We start from the raw sequence: 19,949 nt of genomic DNA, 5'->3' as shown, positions 1-19,949 counted from the left end.
TGTACAACATGGACAAAATGTCAACGAGGCCTGGACTACAATCACCGAACACATAAAGACATGTGCCATGACCATTGTGGGTACAACAAAACCTGGATGTCGTTTCATCAACAAGGAGGTTTGGTGGTGGGGAGAATCTTTACAAAAGGCTATTAAAGCAAAGAAATTAGCCTACAAGAACTGGCTCAATTTGGGAGCTGCCCGTCAACAGTACAGGCGACTAAAGTCACTTGCAAAACAGGAAGTGGCAAAAGCTAAAGAGTATTATAGAGACATGTATGATAAACTCAATATTCCAGAGGGAGCAAAATATATTTACCAACTGGTGAAAAATCACCACCGTTCCACAGAGGATATTGAACATGTCATGACCATAAAGGATGAACACCAGAAACTACTAAAAGGACCAATTGAGATGCTTGACCGATGGGAGAAACATTTTGAAAAATCTCCTTTGAAGAATTCCTTCACCCGCATGGTCCAGCTCCACGCAGAATGGTTCTTCAGTTGCGAGAAGAGCATTACACTTAAATCCTGAGGGCCGGAGACCACAAGGGTGACCAAAGAAGCGCTGGCTCGACACTCTGAGGGAGGGTATGCATGTGGCGAAAGTCTTTCCTAAAGATGCACAAGACCGCATCAAGTGGAAAAAAGTGCACAACAGCAGACCCTGTAATTAAGCGGGATAAATGCTAAGAAGATTATTATTATTATTATTATTATTATTATTATTATTATTATTATTATTATTATTATTATTATTATTATTATTATTTGCGAACAATTTATTAGGATACGCAATGGACACAGAGGTGTCCATTTGCCTTCATTTGTGCCTATATATTTTACTGTAGGCTTCCTTTCTGTCTTCAGACCTGGTTGTTTGTATTCTTTGGTCTTTCCTCTTGGTCAATATGGCATTTCTGAATTTTAGATCTAAAGATTATCTGGTTTTGGACATCATCTGGCATAATTCCTGCCTGTTTCTGGTCGGTTTTGATTTCGCCAATCCATTCCATTGTATCTGTTCTGGCCTTATTAATTGAAGAAAAAACTAAATCTCATAGCGCAGCAGCTTCGAAGGGCTATGTCCTACCAACCGACCGCTGCTCACCCGAAGGCCTGCAGATTACGAGGTGACGTGTGGTCAGCACGACGAATCCTCTCGGCCATTATTCTTGGCTTTGTAGACCGTAGCCGCCATCTCACCGTCAGATAGCTCCTAAATTGCAATTATGCAGGCTGATTGGAACTCGAACCAGCCCTCTAGATGCAGGTAAACATCCCTGATCTGTCGGGGAAACGAACCCGTGGCCTCCGGATAAGAGGCAGGCATGTCACTTGGCCACTGCGGGGCCAACTTTTTTCGTACAAGTTAACTACCTCTTTTGTAAATTTGTAGAGTTCCATTCTTTCAATGCGTCCATAGAATCTTAACCTGCGTTTTGTAATGTCGTTGAGAATATTTGCGTACTGTTTCACTTCCTGTTTGCTCTGAGTCGGTACTGTCCGTCTGCGAGGTTTGGGCCTAGAAATGTTCGTATGATTTTGCGTTCCTCTTTCTCAGTGTTTTCAGTGTGTTCTTTCCTGTTCAAAATGAGGGCTTCTGAGACATAAATACATTCTTCTTTAATGACTGTATTGTAATGTCTTAATCTCTTGAGCTTGGAGATAAATCTTTCGTTGTAGATATTTTGGGTTAGCCGATATGAAGTTCCCATTTTTGACATTTATTTTCGTTGAATTTCGTTTCTATTCCATTTTCTTGAATCGTATTATTATTATTATTATTATTATTATTATTATTATTATTATTATTATTATTATTATTATTATTATTATTACTATTATTTATCATTATTTCTTTCTGTCTTTCTTTCTTAATCTGTTTACCCTCCAGGGCTGCGCTTTTCCCTCGGACTCAGCGAGGGATCCCACTTCTACCACCTCAAGGACAGCGTGAGACTTTGGGTCGGAGGATGGAACTGAGGAGGAGGACCAGTACCTCGCCCAGGCGGCCTCACCTGCTATGCTAAACAGGGGCCTTGTTGGGGATGGGAAGATTGGAATATATAGACAAGGAAGAGGGAAGGAAACGGCCGTGGCCTTAATTTAAGTACCATCCCGGCATTTGCCTGGAGGAGAAGTGGGAAACCACGGAAAACCACTTCGAGGATGACTGAGGTGGCAATCGAACCCACCTGTACACAGTTGACCTCCCGAGGATGAGTGGCGGAAATTTTTTTAATTTAATTTTTTAAATTTTTATTATCTCTGCCCAGCTATCTTGCAGAATGAGTTAGTAACGTACTGTGCCTTTGCTTGATCTGTAAGGTTCGATATATCCGAACATTTCCAGGAGATAGTGGAAATTAATTCTGTATAATTTGGTAACCCCTAACTCAATTCCATATGAAAATCTTTATCATGTTTGTCACAATTATTAATTACATAACAATGACTGTTTTCCTTTGCAGAATATAATACTCACTTCACCTAGTTTCATATCCTAAGAAACTGAGAGGTCCGCCTCTGTAGTATAGTGGTTAGTGCGATTAGCTGTCACCCCCGGAGACCCGGGTTCGATTTCCGGTTCTGCCACGAGATTTGCAAAGTGGTACGAGGGCTGGAACATGATCCACTCAACCCTCTTCCTTGTCTATCGATTCCAATCTTCCCATCCCCCACAAGGTCCCCGTTCAGAATAACAGGTGAGGCCTTCTGGGCGAGGCACTAGTCCTCCTTCCCAGTTGTAACCCCGACCCAAAGTCTCTCGTTCCAGGACACTGCCCTTGAGATGGTAAAGGTGTGATCCCTCGCCGAGTCCTTGGGAGAAATCAAGCCTGGAGGGTAAACGGATTAAGAGAGTATTTTCTAATGCCTAATATTTTTAATATACTAATTTAAGGACACCGGGTACTCTTAACCGACGAAAAAATCGGGTTTTTTTATTTTGGTCCCATCAAATTCTCCAGTATTTTCTTAGTTCAAATAAATATAGTTTGTTGGGGTTTTGACACCTGTAATACCTTTCATTGGCCATTCAAAAATGGTGTATCATGTGCCACGCCCATGTCAAATGTCTCCACAGATAATTAATCAGCCAGTTTATGAACTCTGCCCGAAGGGTAATGACTCGTGTTGAGGTTACCAAAGAGCACTGTTATCAAAAATATTCACTTCCTGAGGCAGTAATGCTTGTCATTAAACCAATTTAAAGGGATCTGAGTGATGTAAAACTCCTAGCCAAATGCTTACATGGGGCACTCAGAATCCTAATGAGTGTTTTAATCACTGTATTTGGGAGAGGATACCAAACATTGTTCTTGTAGTACTCTCAAAATGGGTGTTTTTGACACAGTGCTCTTCTTCAATGATGATGCAACAGCTAGGATCAATGTCTTGAAGAACTTTGGAATAAAATGTGGACCAAACATGGAAAATTCTCTCTTTACTATTGCCAAGATGCGTGTACGGGAAACAGAAAAGTTCCCTGAACTAATGACCAAGGAGGCCAGGAGCAGAAAAAGGAACCTGAATAGGATAAGGGCAGAAGCAGAATCAATTAAGGTTACTAAGCCGATATATACCCATTATCAGTATGTGTAACAATTTAGAGAGCAATTGGTTGAAAATCAACTGAGATAATGGTTCCTGAATGAACCAAGGTTACTTTTTCTCTAATATTTTATTTCTTAATTTGTATTTATTTTCCAGATTTTATAACCATAAATGTCATAATATGGCCATTATCCTCCTCGGAATAAACTGATTTTTACTTCATATCATAGGTTATAAACGTCATGGTTCTGATCCGTATTGAATTGTAAGTACAATATAATTATTAAATTAATGTAGTAATGGTCCACCTTTCAATACTATAATATGCAATATTCTAAATTACATTAATTAATTAGGGACTAGTTTCGGCCGGGCCTGGCTATCTTCAGCCTTAATATAAAACATCTAATAACTAAACAAATGTACATGCACACAATTGACATTAAAAAATGAAACAAATATATACAAATTGACATTAAAAAATTGGGACGAAATTATGATTAAATTTGAAAATAAACTAGGTTCTAACTTCTTGAGTATGCTCATCATTGAGAATATTTCAAGTACACTGAAGAAAATGGAAATTGCAACACCCAGAAGAAGTGGTGCTACGTTGCTGCAATTGAACATGCAGGACGAGTGTTCGGTTGTGATTCGATAATTACACTTTCAGGTCCCTCTGACCGCAAGTTTGGACAACAATCAATACAGGATGTGCCCACCACGAGCTGCAATACATTGATGAATTCGTCGAGGCATGGAGTCAATAAGGCCCTGGATCGCTTCCTGAGGAATTGTGGCCCATGCTTGCTGCACTGCACGGGTCAGTTGTTCCAGAGTTGTGGGTGGCTGAGGACGGTTGGCCAGTTCTCGACTCATCATGTCCCACACTTGCTCAATAGGACTGAGGTCCGGGGATCTGGCGGGCCATTCTAAGGTTGTGATGTCGTGGAGAGCTTCTCTGGAGATGCGTGCAGTGTGAACCCGGGCATTGGCCTGCTGAAACATCCCATTAGCAATGTTCGCCATCATAGGGAAAACCACTGGATTGAGTACCCTATCAACGTACTGTCGAGCAGTCATAGTGCCCTCAACAAGCACTAATTGTGATTTCACATTAAAGCCAATAGCTCCCCAGACCATAATGCTTGGTGTTGGCCCTGTGTGCCTCTCGACAGTAAGATCTGGGTGGCCCCTCTCCCCGGTACGTCGGCGCGCACGATTCCGGTGCTCACTGAGGGCAAGACAGAAGCGCGATTCATCACTAAAGACGACCCTATGCCATTCGTCGACCCACGTCGATCTTTCTCGACACCAGGCCAGCCTTGCACGTCGCTGTTGTGGGGTCAATGGAACACCTTCTGCAGGGACACGAGCTCGTAAGCCAGCTGCACGCAGGCGATTACCAACTGTTTGTTGTGTAACGTGGGGTGCTACAGCTGCTCGAATTTGCGCTGCTGTTGCATGGGGTTCCATCCGGGCCATCCGAATGATGCGGCGATCCTCTCTCACAGTTGTCTGTCGCGCTGGGCCTGTGCCAGGTCTACGAGTGTGGGTACCTTCATTTGACCACTGCTGCCATACACGTTGTTCCGTAGATGCCTGTCGGCCAACACGTGCAGCGACAGACCTTAGCGATAATCCAGCCTCACACAGCCCAATTATCCGAACCCTCTCCAACGGCGACAGTTGTTGATAGCGTGCTCTTCTCTGTCGTCGAGACATGTTTGACGGGGAACACTTCACTGCACACACTGCAAGTCAACTACGCTACGCCAGAGCCCGTATACTGGAGTTGATTGCTCTGCGACCAATCACGTGGGGAGACCTATAGCAACAATCCAATGGGTCTGAAACTTTGATCGTTTCCATACCTACATGGCATCGTTCCATATCTTGAAAATGAACACAAACGACCAATGCCCTCATGGTGTTCCAATTTCTATTTTCTTAAGCGTATTAATTTGTATACACAGAACATCAAATCATTAATAATTCAATAGTAAATGGGAACTGGTGAAAGTTGATCCCGTAGTTCATCACCAGATCTATTTGAGTGGTGTTAGTCATATGCAAGCCCTTGTACACCGCTGTAAATAACATTTAACTGACGAAGAACTGTTAGATGTTGTTTCATCATCAATCAAGGTAATAAAATGAGATGTTCTCGTGGTGCTTGTTAAATCATGCTGAAATGTTGTTGGACATTGTCAGGATGGCACATGAAGATGTGGTTAATACAGATACATTGTGTCTGGTTTAAAATTTGCAATTCATTGCGGTGCCCATTAAGTTAACCTGAATAACTTAGATAAAATTAAATTAATGAATTGCTATTGGCTTTTCGTCGCACCGACACAGATAGGTCTTATGGCGACGATGGAACAGGAAAGGGCTAGGACTAGGAAGGAAGCAGCCGTGGCCTTAATTAAGGTACTGCCCCAGCATTTGCCTGGTGTGAAAATGAGAAACCACGGAAAACCATTTTCAGAGCTGCCGACAGTGGGGTTCGAACCCACTATCTCCCGAATACTGGATACTGGCCGCACTTAAGCGACTGAAGCTATCGAGCTCGGTATTAATGAATTGAATGAGAGAATGTGTTAGGTAGATGGCCTAGGTCATATGAGACTTACCTCTCAATACAGCTTGAATCTCACAACAGTTAGTCTGTAGCACAACAATAGGCCACACACCTCAAGCTGTATTGAGAGGTAAGTCTCATATAACCTATTCCATCCAACTAGCACATTCTCTCATTCAATTCATTAATTTAATTTTATCTCATTTATTCAGGTTAACTTCATGGGCACCGCAATGAATTGCAAATGTTATACCAGACACAATGTATCTGTGTTAACCACATCTTCATGTGCCATCCTGACAATGTCCAATAACATTTCAGCATGATTTAACGGACACCACGAGAGCATCTCATTTTATTACCTTGACTGATGATGAAACAACATCTAACAGTTCTCCGTCAGCTAAATATTATTTACAGCGGTGTACAATGACTTACATATGTCTAACACCACTCAAATAGATCTGGTGATGAACTGCGGGATCAACTTTTACCAGTTCCCATTTACTATTGAATTATTAATGATTAGATGTTCTGTGCATATAAATTAATATTTGAAATATTCTTAATGATGAGCATACTCGAGAAGTTAGAACATAGTTTATTTTCAAATTTAATCATAATTTCATCCCAATTTTTAAATGTAAATTTGAATATATTTGTTTTATGTCAATTGTATGCATGTACATTTGTTTAGTTATTAGATGTTTTACATTAAGGTTGAAGATGGCCAGCGCCGGCCGAAACTAGTCCCTAATTAATTAATGTAATTTAGAATATTACATATTATAGTATTGTAAGGTGGACCATTACTACATTAATTTAATAATTATATTGATGTTTACTTTTTACAAGAATCTTAGTTATGGCTTTACCATAAACCGAGAAATTGCTTAGTATAATGATGCCTGTTAATGTACATTATTCGCATGTTCAGGAGTACGCCTACGCTGTGTGGCCCGACCTAGTGATAATGAGGATCGTCAGTCGGTTTATTTTCTCTGGATACAAAAAGGCGCGTGTTGTTTAAAAGGCAATTGAGTGCTGTTAAAAGCATCGTTGTTATACTTGGCATAGATTATTTAAACATGTTAGCATTTAATTGTTTCTTGATAAAATACAAATATAAATTCCTGAACATGAACCACAGCATAGACCAGTGTTGCCAGGTCTCCCGAAATTTCAGGAGATCTCCCGATTTTTTGCAACACACCAGAAAATTCGAAAAACACAAAAATCTCCCGAAAATTCTTCTAATCCAAATTTAAGGAAAATAAATAAGTAAATAATAATGATTAATGGTGCGTAATGCCAAAAACTGTTTCCTTGTCTCACTGCGCGACGTTTTATCGATAACATCACTCTTTAGGTACTTCCCCGCATTCATATTAGGCTGGAATTACGTAATCTCTCCTCTCTTACTGAACTCAAAACTTACGCTTGACTGCATCATTCGAAGGGAAATCCCCGCCCCGCATATAGAATACAAAATCTACAACTTCAAAATTGCTACACGATTTCTACGCCTGATAAATAACTACATCTACAAGGAGAAAAAGATTTTTGTACAAGTTGTTTTACGTCGCACCGACACACAGATAGGTCTTATGGCGACGATGGGACAGGAAAGGGCTAGGAGTGGAAAGGAAGCGGCCGTGACCTTAATTAAGGTACAGCCCTAGCATTTGCCTGGTGTGAAGGTGGGAAACCACTGGAAACCATCTTCAGGGCTGCCGACAGTGGGGTTCGAACCTACTATCTCCCGAATACTGGATACTGGCCGCACTTAAGCGACTGTAACTGTAGAGCTCTGTGAAGCATAGAGTGGCCATAGATTACCGGTGAGTGAAATAGTATATTTTTCTTATAATAACTTCAAATGACTATTGCATTCTTTAATTTAGTCATATTATAACATTTCAGTGCTCAAGAAACTACGGATATGTTCATCAAAACTCGCAAAATTTTTACGTACAATCTATCGATTTTGTATTTGTAGACCTGGCAACACTGGCATAGACAAATAAAGCAGAATATTTTGTTTCGCGCATAGTCTATGCGGTGGTCGCAGATGTTATAAGGAAGGAAGAGGTGCCAAATGTAACCCATTTACTCAAAATTCACCAAGATATGAATGCCACTGTACTGTACATGTTAAGTTATCAGGTGTTATTAAAAGAAATGACATATTTAGCAGATGGTAAAATATCAAAGTGGTCTCAACTAAATGCGTAGTTATTAAATTATTTAGGAACCACTTCTTGTAGTGTTAGTGTTAAATGTGTACAAACAAATATATTCAATTCCTTCACAATCGCATAGAGTACCGTGAGGTAAGTAGTGAAAGTATACTCTTTGTCTTGCCTCATATTTTTGAATAATTCAAACTTCGTACTAAAAGGGCTCAGCGCTGGCCTTCTGACCCCAACTTGGCATGTTCGATCCTGGCTCAGTCCGGTAGTATTACAAGGTGCTTAAATACGTCAGTCTCGTGTCGGTAGATTTACTGCCACGTAAAATAACTCCTGAGGGACTAAATTCTGGCACCTCGACGTCTCCAAACACCATAAAAGTAGTTAGTGGGACGTAAAGCAAATAAATTAATATTATTATTATTATTATTATTATTATTATTATTATTATTATTATTATTATTATTATTATTATTATTAGTTTCACTACAAGGAAAAAGACTTAGGCCCTACAAAAAGTTTCGTTTGGAGCTGTGAAAGCAAATTATTTACTGCCAAGAAAGAGTTGTTTTGAAGAACTTCAGAGGTGCGTTAGTGGTGCCATCACATTGTGTTGTGTGTGTCTGCAGAACAGTGGTATACGAAGACTACCTGGATTGTGAAAATTATAAAGAATTTATGTTTTCTCTATCCTGAGCGGGTTAAGAAGAGATGACAATCAACAGTTCTGGTTTGAACGCCGTCATTGTTCGCGTGGTGCAATAGATTGTTTATTGTCTACATTTTCCAATGTCGTGTTAAACAAGTGCTGAAAGCAGATGAACACGAGTTATGTCAGCCGTGAGGATAAAAACACTAAGCGGAGGAAGCTGTCATCGCTCCACATAATTGAGCTTGTGAGAACTGTTCTTAAAGTGTTTTGTTTTTATTCATGTAAACTGTGTATTTCGAACTTCATGCATTTACTGATGTGTGTGTTCCTTAGTACTGTACCATTTTACGAAGAATGTGCATTTATAATAGTAATCGTGTAGGTCTAAATGCAGTGAATATGGGTGAAGTCATTCAAAATCGGACACGCCCCCTCTCCTCTCGGCCTCCGCTTGACAGATAGATACAGCATTGCCAAGCGTACCTTCCGGCTTTAACTATAGATGGTTCTGTTTAGACCTCTTTCAGACGGCGCGGCTCGACCCGCTTCCGCGCTTGGCCGCGGGTCCGCTTAAACTAAGAACTGATTGTTCAAATGGACACTTTCGGATGACGCGGAGGCGGAGAAAAACCGCGCGCGGGAGAAATGTTTGAGCGGGATGCCCGTAATGAGCCACGGTCCCGCGTCCGCTGTTAGTTTTTATTGGACATTAATATTTATGAATGTCATCACACACAGCGGGTGGAAAGCGCCCGCGTCGTCGGTAGATCTACGCCCACTCATCGGAAGCGTTGTTAAAATTGGTTTATTTATTTATTTATTTATTTATTTATTTATTTATTTATTTATTTATTCGTGTGCTTTTGTCTGAGTGATGTACTGCGTTTTATTTTGTTTTTTGTTTTTTGCTAGTTGCTTTACGTCGCACCGACACAGATAGGTCTTATGGCGACGATAGGACAGTAAAGGTCTAGGAGTGGGAAGGAAGGGGCCGTGGCCTTAATTAAGATACAGCCCCAGCATTTGCTCGGTGTGAAAATGGGAAACCACGGAAAACCATCTTCAGGGCTGCCGACAGTGGGGTTCGTACCTACTATCTCCCGAATATCGGATACTGGCCGCACTTAAGCGACTGCAGCTATCGAGCTCGGTGCTGCGGTTGTTATGGTGCCCAAAATAGACATTGAGAACTTGATAACTTTAGTGTCGAAAAGACCAGGCAACGATGGGAAGGAAAAGGGCTAGAACTGGGGATGAAATGACCGTGGCCTTAATAAATGTACAGCCCCAGTATTTTCCTGGTGTGAAAATGGGAAACCTTCCTCTTTGCTCGGGATGTCTTTTTGTCATTGAAATGAAATGGCGTATGTCTTTTAGTGCTGGGAGTGTCCGAGGACAAATTCGGTTCGCCAGATGCAGGTCTTTTGATTTGACTCCCAAAGGCGATCTGCGCGTCGTGATGAAATGATGATGAAGACTACACATACATCTAGCCCTCGTGCCAGCGAAATTAACGAATTATGGTTAAAATTTCCAAGCCTTCCGGAAATCGAACCCGGGATCTTTGTGACCAAAGGCCAGCATGCTAACCATTTAGCCATGGAGCTGGACTTTCTGCCGTTCAACTAACCCGTTGAGAGCACAGTTGTCCATGATGTGTTGAGAGTGAAGTAGTGCGAGGGATTGAGAGCGTATCAGAGAGAAGCATCATTTAACTGTGTTTGTACACGCACTGGCAGAAGTGCCACACATCTACACCAATGAAGAATATCCAGATATGGTGTACGTTTATCGCTCCTGCTGCTGTCGAGGAATACCGTCGGCGCTTTCCGATACGTCGAATTTCTGAACGTGGAGTGTTTACCAGAGTTTTCAGCACATTGTGTCCAACAGGTATTCTCCCAAGTTTTCATTTTTCTTCTGAAATCGTAGTTCAACAACGTATGTAGTGTGACCGTATCGGTCATGTACATATTTATTTATTAATTATTTTAGGCAGTGAAAAACATTTGTTAAGCTCCCTTGTACATATTACAGAAAGTTGCATTAGGTTGCACATGCTTACACAACCCTTCTAACTTGGTAAACACGACTCCGTCGTAACTGAAGGAATCCCCAGATAGAGAGAGAGAGAGGGACGAAAAATGGCAAGGAAAGAAAATCAATACTAATACCTCCACCGCTGAAAAAATGGCCAAAACGCGGCGATGCCAACTTGCAAGCTTCATTTGTATGGTATGATTTCGAGATATGCATAACAATTAGTATGGGAAACCTCGGGATGTCATATGGTTTCATAATAGACCTCTGCCAGAATTCCAGTTGTTTATAAAATGTTAACGTGTGGAAAAATACGCGATCATTGGATTATATAACAACTATAGCGTCAGCACGCTCACTATGTACGCAGAACCCTCACGGGGGATTCTGTAGGGGCATCATTTTGATAGTAAATTTTAAAGAAACGGCCGATCGATAAAAGTTCCGCGCATAACAGGAGTACTTAAGAATCTGAGTCAAACATTTGAGCGCATTACCGATGTCATACAACATGTGGTTCTATGGGGCAATGGTGGGGGTGGTAAGGTTGCAGTAGGAACAGCACAACATTGTTGAAATGGTGCAGCGTAGTCCTACTACTTTCTGCACGAACACGTGTATAGCGAATATTACACCTGTACCAATTTCAAAGAGGTTGGGTGGGTAAGACACATACGTGCTCGCCACTACCCCATAAACAAATGCACATTAAATGTGTTCTATCTCGTGCATATGTCCATCTGAAGATTTTTTGCTTCAAAAATGATCGAACCCTAACTCTATCTTATATTATCCCTGAATATTGACCATTCCTCCTGGAACTTCCTGTATAGTACTGCAATTTTACAGTTGCCTGCCAGACGTTCTTATCTTCTCTACGTGATCACAAACTTACTCAAAAGCGTTGAGAATCAAATTTCCCTCCATCAATTCACGATGAATGGTACCATAACGCTGAACGTTCATCAAATAGCTTCCGCGGGGCATACTTCACACTATTTATGCTAGATGGCAGCAGCTGCTGATGATGTACGAAAATGGTGAGATATAGTCAACGGTAAAAATTACGCACCTCTTCCCTATATTAAGCATTCAGGAGGTAGAGAGTCTTTCTCTTGTCTGCTATTTATGCCTCTGTCTTTTCTTTACTGACACGCTCATTTTGTTAATGTTGCTCATATTCCCATTATCTTATTCTCCAGAACAGACGTGATCAGCTGGGAGCCCGCTGAGGCTAGCCCAGTGTGGCCGGGCTGGCCTGAAGTAAATGCGGACAGCTTACGTAGCAAGCATACGTCACAGTGATGCGAGAGAGCGACCACACTTTGCAGGGAAGTGAAACAGTATCGTTCGATTGTGACTACAAATCTCTCCTCCACTGCTTAGCGAAATGCTGACTGGGGTACAATATTTTAAAAAACTATAATCACAATAAAATGGCCTTTTCAAGATATTACGGTCTGATTTATACTGCGCTAGACATAAACAGTCAGTTTTATTTTCTTATATTTATGCATTCAAAGAAAACTGACACGTTACAGGTTTTGTGTTACAAGTCACAAACATACAGGGTTTAAGGGTACAAGCTACGAATTACAGTTCCTTGGATGAGAATGACAGTATTTTCATTTCTTTAAAGTAAAATTCCTGTTATTCATTCAGAAAAAATATATAGTATTTACATCATTCAACAAATTTACTGCTACAAAGTTCGATAGCTGCAGTCGCTTAAGTGCGACCAGTATCCTGTATTCTGGAGATATTGGGTTCGAACACCGCTGTCGGCAGCCCTGAAGATGGTTTTCCGTGATTTACTATTTTTCTTAATTAAGGCCACGGCCGCTTCCTTCCCACCCCTGACCCTTTCCTGTCCGATCGTTGCCGTAAGTCCTGTTCATGTCGGCACGATGTAAAGCAACTTGTAAAAAAAAATGTTTACTGCTTGTTTTAGCACAGTGTTTCAGTGTTGTATGACTTTCCCTGTTCACCGAATTAATGAAAATAGTATTTAAATTGTATCAGGCGTCCGATGATAATACCTGGCCTCTAAATGGTGAGAGAGTTTCATCACGAGTGAAGACATAGCCTAGGTATTTACCATCCAAGATTTAAGTATAACAACAAGGTAAATGAATCTACCAAATAGATATACAGTTTGCCTTCGACTGATGTTATTCCCCTGTAAGCATGATTGGATAGTTAGTGAGATTATGAGATAATTTAAACCCAGGCAACCGCAAGCCATAGCTCATCCACCCTAACTCCTTCTTATATTAGAAATACAGTGGAACCTTGGATTGCGAGCATAATTCGTTCCGACAACATGCTTGTAATCCAAAGCGCTCGTATATCAAAGCAAGTTTTCCCATAAGAAACAATTGAAACGCGGATGATCCGTCCAGAACACAAAAATATTTATTCACATACCATTTCTAAAACAAGATATAACGTAAAACAAATTAAAGTGCACTTTTTCTTACAATAGAATCATTGTTGGTGTGAGGGAGACGAGAGATGACATGAGAAGAGTTACTGTGTAGCACGAATTTCACTAACGGAATCACTGCTCTCTGTTGGCTCACTGGAATTGGTTCCTTGTCGTGCAACATTAACGAAGAACCTGTCCAATGGCTGTTGCGTTTGCCACTTTTTGAGGTTTTCACAAAAATGTGATATTGCATAGTCATTGAACTGATTCATCGCTCGCACTGCTACAGCCTTATTGGGTAGTAATATTCTACAAAATTTTGCACCGTTTCCCATATTTTGCACTTCTCCCGAATCTCAAATGAAGTGAGAGATTCCACTGACTTTTCCTCCTTCTCTTCCCCGGACGAGATCTCCATAACCTCCTCCTGTTGTTCGCGATGCAGGTCCATCAGTTTGTTGGTGGTCAGTTCCTGGATATGTTCTTCCACCAGCTCTTGAATGTCCACGTCATTCACTTCCAGCCCCATAGTCTTCCCTAAGGGCACAATTTCATCGACAATCGGCTGCTCATTGTCACCAACTATCCCCTCAAAGTCACGTCTAAGAACACAGTCAGGCCTCAGCTTTCCACAAGAAGAAGTGAGAGTTCTCTTGGTGACTCCATCCCAGGATTTATCGATGATCTTCAGGCAGTTCACGATGGGGAAATGATTTCTCCCAAACTCTCGGAGGGTAAGGTTTGTTGCTTCGGTCACTTCGAAGCATTCGCTGAAATAATGCTTTGGTGTATAGCTTCTTGAAGTTTGAAATGACTTGCTGATCCGTAGGCTGGAGTAGCGGAGTAGTGTTGGGAGGAAAGAACTTAACTTTAACGAACTTGAATTCCTCCAGTAAGTCGTCCTCAAGGCCTCAAGGAGGATGAGCAGGAGCATTGTCCATAACCAGCAAGACTTTGAACGGCAGATTATTTTCTGAAAGATATTTCTTCACTACAGGACCAAAGATCTCGTTCATCCATTCAACAAACGGACAGGGGAGGGGAGAACGCAGGAACACGTGACGCTCGTATTGTGGAACGTCACTCGTTTATCAACTTACAATTTATTTCAAATGTTGGCTCGTCCTGCAAAACACTCGTAGACCAAGTCACTCGCATTCCGAGATTTCACTGTATTCCTAAAGGACCTCTTAAAATACAATAGTGGAAATTGGAATTCATTACGTACAAAAGAAAATTTTTTAGGCTGTAGACCTAACTCTTTATTGTATCGGGTCAAAATATATATAATGCAGTGAACATAGATAACTTATTTCTTACGACGTAAATTGGAAATGACATGGATTTCTGTCCTCTTTCTTGTATTATTTTCTGCCTCCATTCCCAACACGGCTATCGCCCCAGTGATCGAGAGTGACTGGGAGAACTACGCCCAACCTTCATGGCCTGTGACGTAACTACAACGTCATTGTGGCTGAATAGCATACACTCATGGCCTGCCTGCCCACCCGCTTACAGTGCTGTGCGCCCGCGTGAACACCTCAGCTCTGGAATAACAATCATCGCAACCGTCACCATAAACTTGATTTCTACCACAGATGAGTTGATAATAAGATGTCTTTGTTGTTTCAGACTGACTCAGGAGAGTTGATAATAAGATGTCTTTGTTGTTTCAGAGTGACTCAGGAGAGCTGACAATAAGATGTCTGTTGTTTCAGACTGACTCAGGAGAGTTGATAATAAGATGTCTTTGTTGTTTCAGAGTGACTCAGGAGAGCTGACAATAAGATGTCTTTGTTGTTTCAGACTGACTCAGGAGAGTTGATAATAAGATGTCTTTGTTGTTTCAGACTGACTCAGGAGAGTTGACAATAAGATGTCTTTGTTGTTTCAGAGTGACTCAGGAGAGCTGACAATAAGATGTCTTTGTTGTTTCAGACTGACTCAGGAGAGTTGATAATAAGATGTCTTTGTTGTTTCAGAGTGACTCAGGAGAGCTGACAATAAGATGTCTTTGTTCTTTCAGAGTGACTCAGGAGAGTTGATAATACGATGTCTTTGTTGTTCCAGGGTGACTTAGAAGAGTGATAATAAGATATCTTTGTTGTTTCAGTGTGACTCAGGAGAGTTGATAATAAGATGTCTTTGTTGTTTCAGACTGACTCAGGAGAGTTGATAATAAGATGTCTTTGTTGTTTCAGAGTGACTCAGGAGAGCTGACAATAAGATGTCTTTGTTGTTTCAGACTGACTCAGGAGAGCTGATAATAAGATGTCTTTGTTGTTTCAGACTGACTCAGGAGAGTTGACAATAAGATGTCTTTGTTGTTTCAGAGTGACTCAGGAGAGCTGACAATAAGATGTCTTTGTTGTTTCAGACTGACTCAGGAGAGTTGATAATAAGATGTCTTTGTTGTTTCAGAGTGACTCAGGAGAGCTGACAATAAGATGTCTTTGTTCTTTCAGAGTGACTCAGGAGAGTTGATAATACGATGTCTTTGTTGTTCCAGGGTGACTTAGAAGAGTGATAATAAGATGTCTTTGTTGTTTCAGGGTGACTCAGGAGAGTTGATAATATTTTTTGCTAGTGGTTTTACGTCGCAGCGACACAGATAGGTCTTATGGCGACGATGGGATAGGAAAGGGCTAGGAGTTAGAAGGAAGCGGCCGTGGCCTTAATTAATGTACAGCCCCAGCATTTGCCTGGTGAGAAAATAGGAAACCACGGAAAACCACCTTCAGGGCTGCCGGCAGTGGAGTTTGAACCACCTACTATCTCCCGAATACTGGATACTGGTCGCAGTTAAGCGACTGCAGCTATCGAGCTTGGTGAGTTGATAATAAGATGTATTTGTTGTTTCAGGGTGACTCAGGAGAGTTGATGATAAGGAGTCTTGGTTGTTTCTGGGTGACTCAGAAGAGTTGAGCATAAGATGTCTTTGTTGTTTCAGGATAACTCAGGAGAGCTGATAATAAGATGTCTTTGTTGTTTCAGGGTGACTCAGGAGAGTTGATGATAATTTGTCTTGGTTGTTTCAGGGTGACTCAGGAGAGCTGAGCATAGTATGTCTATGTTGTCTCAGGACGATTCAGGAGAGCTGATAATAAGATGTCTTTGTTGTTTCAGGATGGCTCAGAAGAGCTGATAATAAGATGTCTTTGTTGTTTCAGGGTGACTCAAGAGAGTTGATGATAAGGTGTCTTGGTTGTTTCAGGGTGACTTAGGAGAGTTGAGCATAAGATATCTTTGTGTTTCAGGATGACTCAGGAGAGCTGATAAGATGTCTGTTGTTTCAGGATGACTCAGGAGAGCTGATAATAAGATGTCTTTGTTGTTTCAGGGTGACTCAGGAGAGCTGATAATAAGATGACTTTGTTGTTTCAGGATGACTCAGGAGAGCTGATAATAAGATGTCTTTGTTGTTTCAGGGTGACTCAGGAGAGTTGATGATAAGGTGTCTTGGTCATTTCAGGGTGACTCAGGAGAGTTGATAATAAGATGGCTTTGTTATTTCAGGGTGACTCATGAGAGTTGATGATAAGGTGTCTTGGTCATTTCAGAATGACTCAGGAGAGCTGATAATAAGATGTCTTTGTTGTTCCAGGGTGATTCAGGAGAGTTGAGCATAAGATGTCTTTGTTGTTTCAGGATGACTCAGGAGAGCTGATAATAAGATGTCTTTGTTGTTTCAAGGTGACTCAAGAGAGCTGATAATATGTCTTTGTTGTTTCAGGGTGACTCAGGAGAGCTGATAATAAGATGTCTTTGTTGTTCCAGGGTGATTCAGGAAGGCTGATAATAAGATGTCTTTGTTGTTTCAGGATGACTCAGGAGAGCTGATAATAAGATGTCTTTGTTGTTCCAGGGTGATTCAGGAGGGCCCCTGGTGTGCGAGGACCGTCTCGTAGGAATTGTTAAAGGAGGTATTGGATGTGCTCTACCCAATTATCCAGGCACATACACAGAGGTGGCCTATTACTACAAATGGATACGGAGTGTGATACGCGACTACAGCAGAAATAACACTATCCCCAGCGGCTATGAGTCTTTTTACTACAAATCGTGAGCAGAAAGGTTTTTTTTCTGTGATTTAAAACAAAATGCTTTTATCAGCCTTATAGGCACCTTTGGTGTTATTTATAAAACGAGTTCCTTTAAATGGGGCACATAATTTAAGAAATATATTAACCAATAAAATTTAGACAGAACATGTATAAAGAAATTTGAGAGATAAAATAATTTTCTCTAGCCTGGATTATTGTATGTCCCTGTGAGCGGATTAAAACATCCAACTGACAAGATTAAAGATATTATAAAGAGTGAAAGTGTGTGAGTTTATTTGCACATGAAAGGTAACCTCGGGACAAGATTTCAGCAATTCCTCTAGTCCTATAGTCTGTCTAGCCTGAAAATGTGCACAATAAGTAAGTTATGGTATCAAAATTAGCCTTTCCAAGACTAATCTGATGTCAGTAGGTAAGAAATCTAAGAGAAGTGAATGTCAGATTGGGATGCAAAGCTGAAACTGATAGATAATTTCAAATATTTAGGATGTGTATTCTCCTATGGTGGTAGTATAGTAAGTGAGATTCAATCCAGGTACTAAGGCAGTGAGCTCGCATTTGCGATCAACAGTATTCTGTAAGAACGAAGTCAGCTTACGGACGAAACTATCTTTATATCGATCTTTTAGACCAACTTTGCTTTACGGGAGTGAAAGATGTGTGGACTCAGGATATCTTGTTCATAAGTTTTATTTTAAACGTTGCTTTTACGTCGCTCCGACACAGATAGGTCTTATGACGATGATGGGATAGGAAAGGCCTAGGATTGGAAGGAAGCGGTCTTCGCCTTGTGTGAAAATGGGAAACAACGAAAAACCATCTTCAGAACTGCCAACAGTAGGGTTCGAACCCACTATCCAATCCAATCAGTTTTATAGAACTACACCCCTGGGGAACATACCCTCAGGGGAGTGTTGGCGTACTCCCTAAAAGGGAGTTGCGCCAGAGGTAACTGGTCCGGTGCGCTATAAGCGCTCCTCTGCCAAAAATTTTAAGAGTTGGTGAAATGTGTATTGTTACATTGAAGAGAAGTGTGTGGAGAGAGAGAGAATAGGTCAGTGTATAGAATTAATATAGAGAAAATTACTGTGCTGATCTAATTAGAAATGGAAAAGTGCAGATTTTCTGAGTTGATTATCAGGTTTAATTAATAATAGATGGTATGAGGATTTGAAACTTCCCATACTGACGTAGCTGATGTATATGTAGCTGTTGAAATATACCGTTGTTTTTGTTAAGGAAAGGATTATTGCCTGCAATAAGTGATTGTGCCGCAGTGGTGGCTACAATCGTGCCTTGTGCTATAGTTATTGCATTTGGTAATCTTATTGTTGGCGGTTCGTTATATAACGAATTTCCTAGTTGTTGGTATAAGTTATGGCAGCAATTGTGGCAGGTGGGAGTTGGAGTCGATGAATCTAGTGAACAAGGTAGAGGTTGCACATCATGGAGGTGAGAACTTGTCCTTATTTAGGGGATAGTTGGTAAAAACGGATCTTATTTTATGGTTTTTGTGAGTGATGGAAGTTGGTTTGATTATAGCGAGGGTATAGATATTTTTGGTTCTGATAGTCAGGATTTTGTAGTATGTGCTTAAGTATTAGGATGTATTTAGGTAGTTTACAGTATGTCTGGTGTCTCTGCGATCCAGTTCATATTGCACCCATAATCGAATGGGCATAATGGATGCATAAATTAAATGATTGAAATTCGCATATGTGAAGACTACAGAAGGCAAGGAAAAGCTTGCAATTTTACAAAGCGCCACCCAAGGAGACGTACTGACTGGAAAGATATCCGTAGAGTACGCTTTAAGTCACGTGCAGGAAGTAGCTGGTTAAGTGATCTCTCAAATAAAGGTTTATGATACCGGCAAACGTGCAGACCTTCTGCTGTATTTCTCACGGGAATCGGCACGTTGGAATGTGCCCAACCCTGCTGTGGGACGGAGAAAGCAATAATACCTATCACCCCTCAATAGCCAAGTGGTTATGCCCAAGCCGCGAGGTGCGGGAAGATCTCAACCAATCATAAAATTACAAAATTTGCCGCCTTATCCTAGCGGGAATCAGTATTCAGTATTTCACGATTTGGTGAAAGAAATAGCAGTGAAATACGGTGTCCTGATCTGTGAATAATATTTGATGAATTATTCAAGCAAATGCGAGGTTAGTTATCTCTTAAATATTAAGTTTCAACTTTGTGTAGAAGAGTGGTTTCGTCCAGGAAGCAAACTGTCACGGCGGGAAAGCGCCATACGCCAACAGTAAATAGGTCGGATGACGCATTTCATTTTTTAAATAACCTACGATCATTTATGACAGCGCAGTTCAACACGTCAATCGGACCAAAAGTTGGAATATTTAGAATACATCTCCTGAACATTTGACCTACGGATAAGTGGTAAATGATCCAAGGTGCCGTAGTA

The sequence above is a fragment of the Anabrus simplex genome, chromosome 1 (assembly GCF_040414725.1).
Source record: "Anabrus simplex isolate iqAnaSimp1 chromosome 1, ASM4041472v1, whole genome shotgun sequence".
NCBI classification, from domain to species: domain Eukaryota; kingdom Metazoa; phylum Arthropoda; class Insecta; order Orthoptera; family Tettigoniidae; genus Anabrus; species Anabrus simplex.
The sequence above is the reverse complement of the archived record's forward strand: the minus strand, read 5'-3'. Positions refer to the sequence as shown.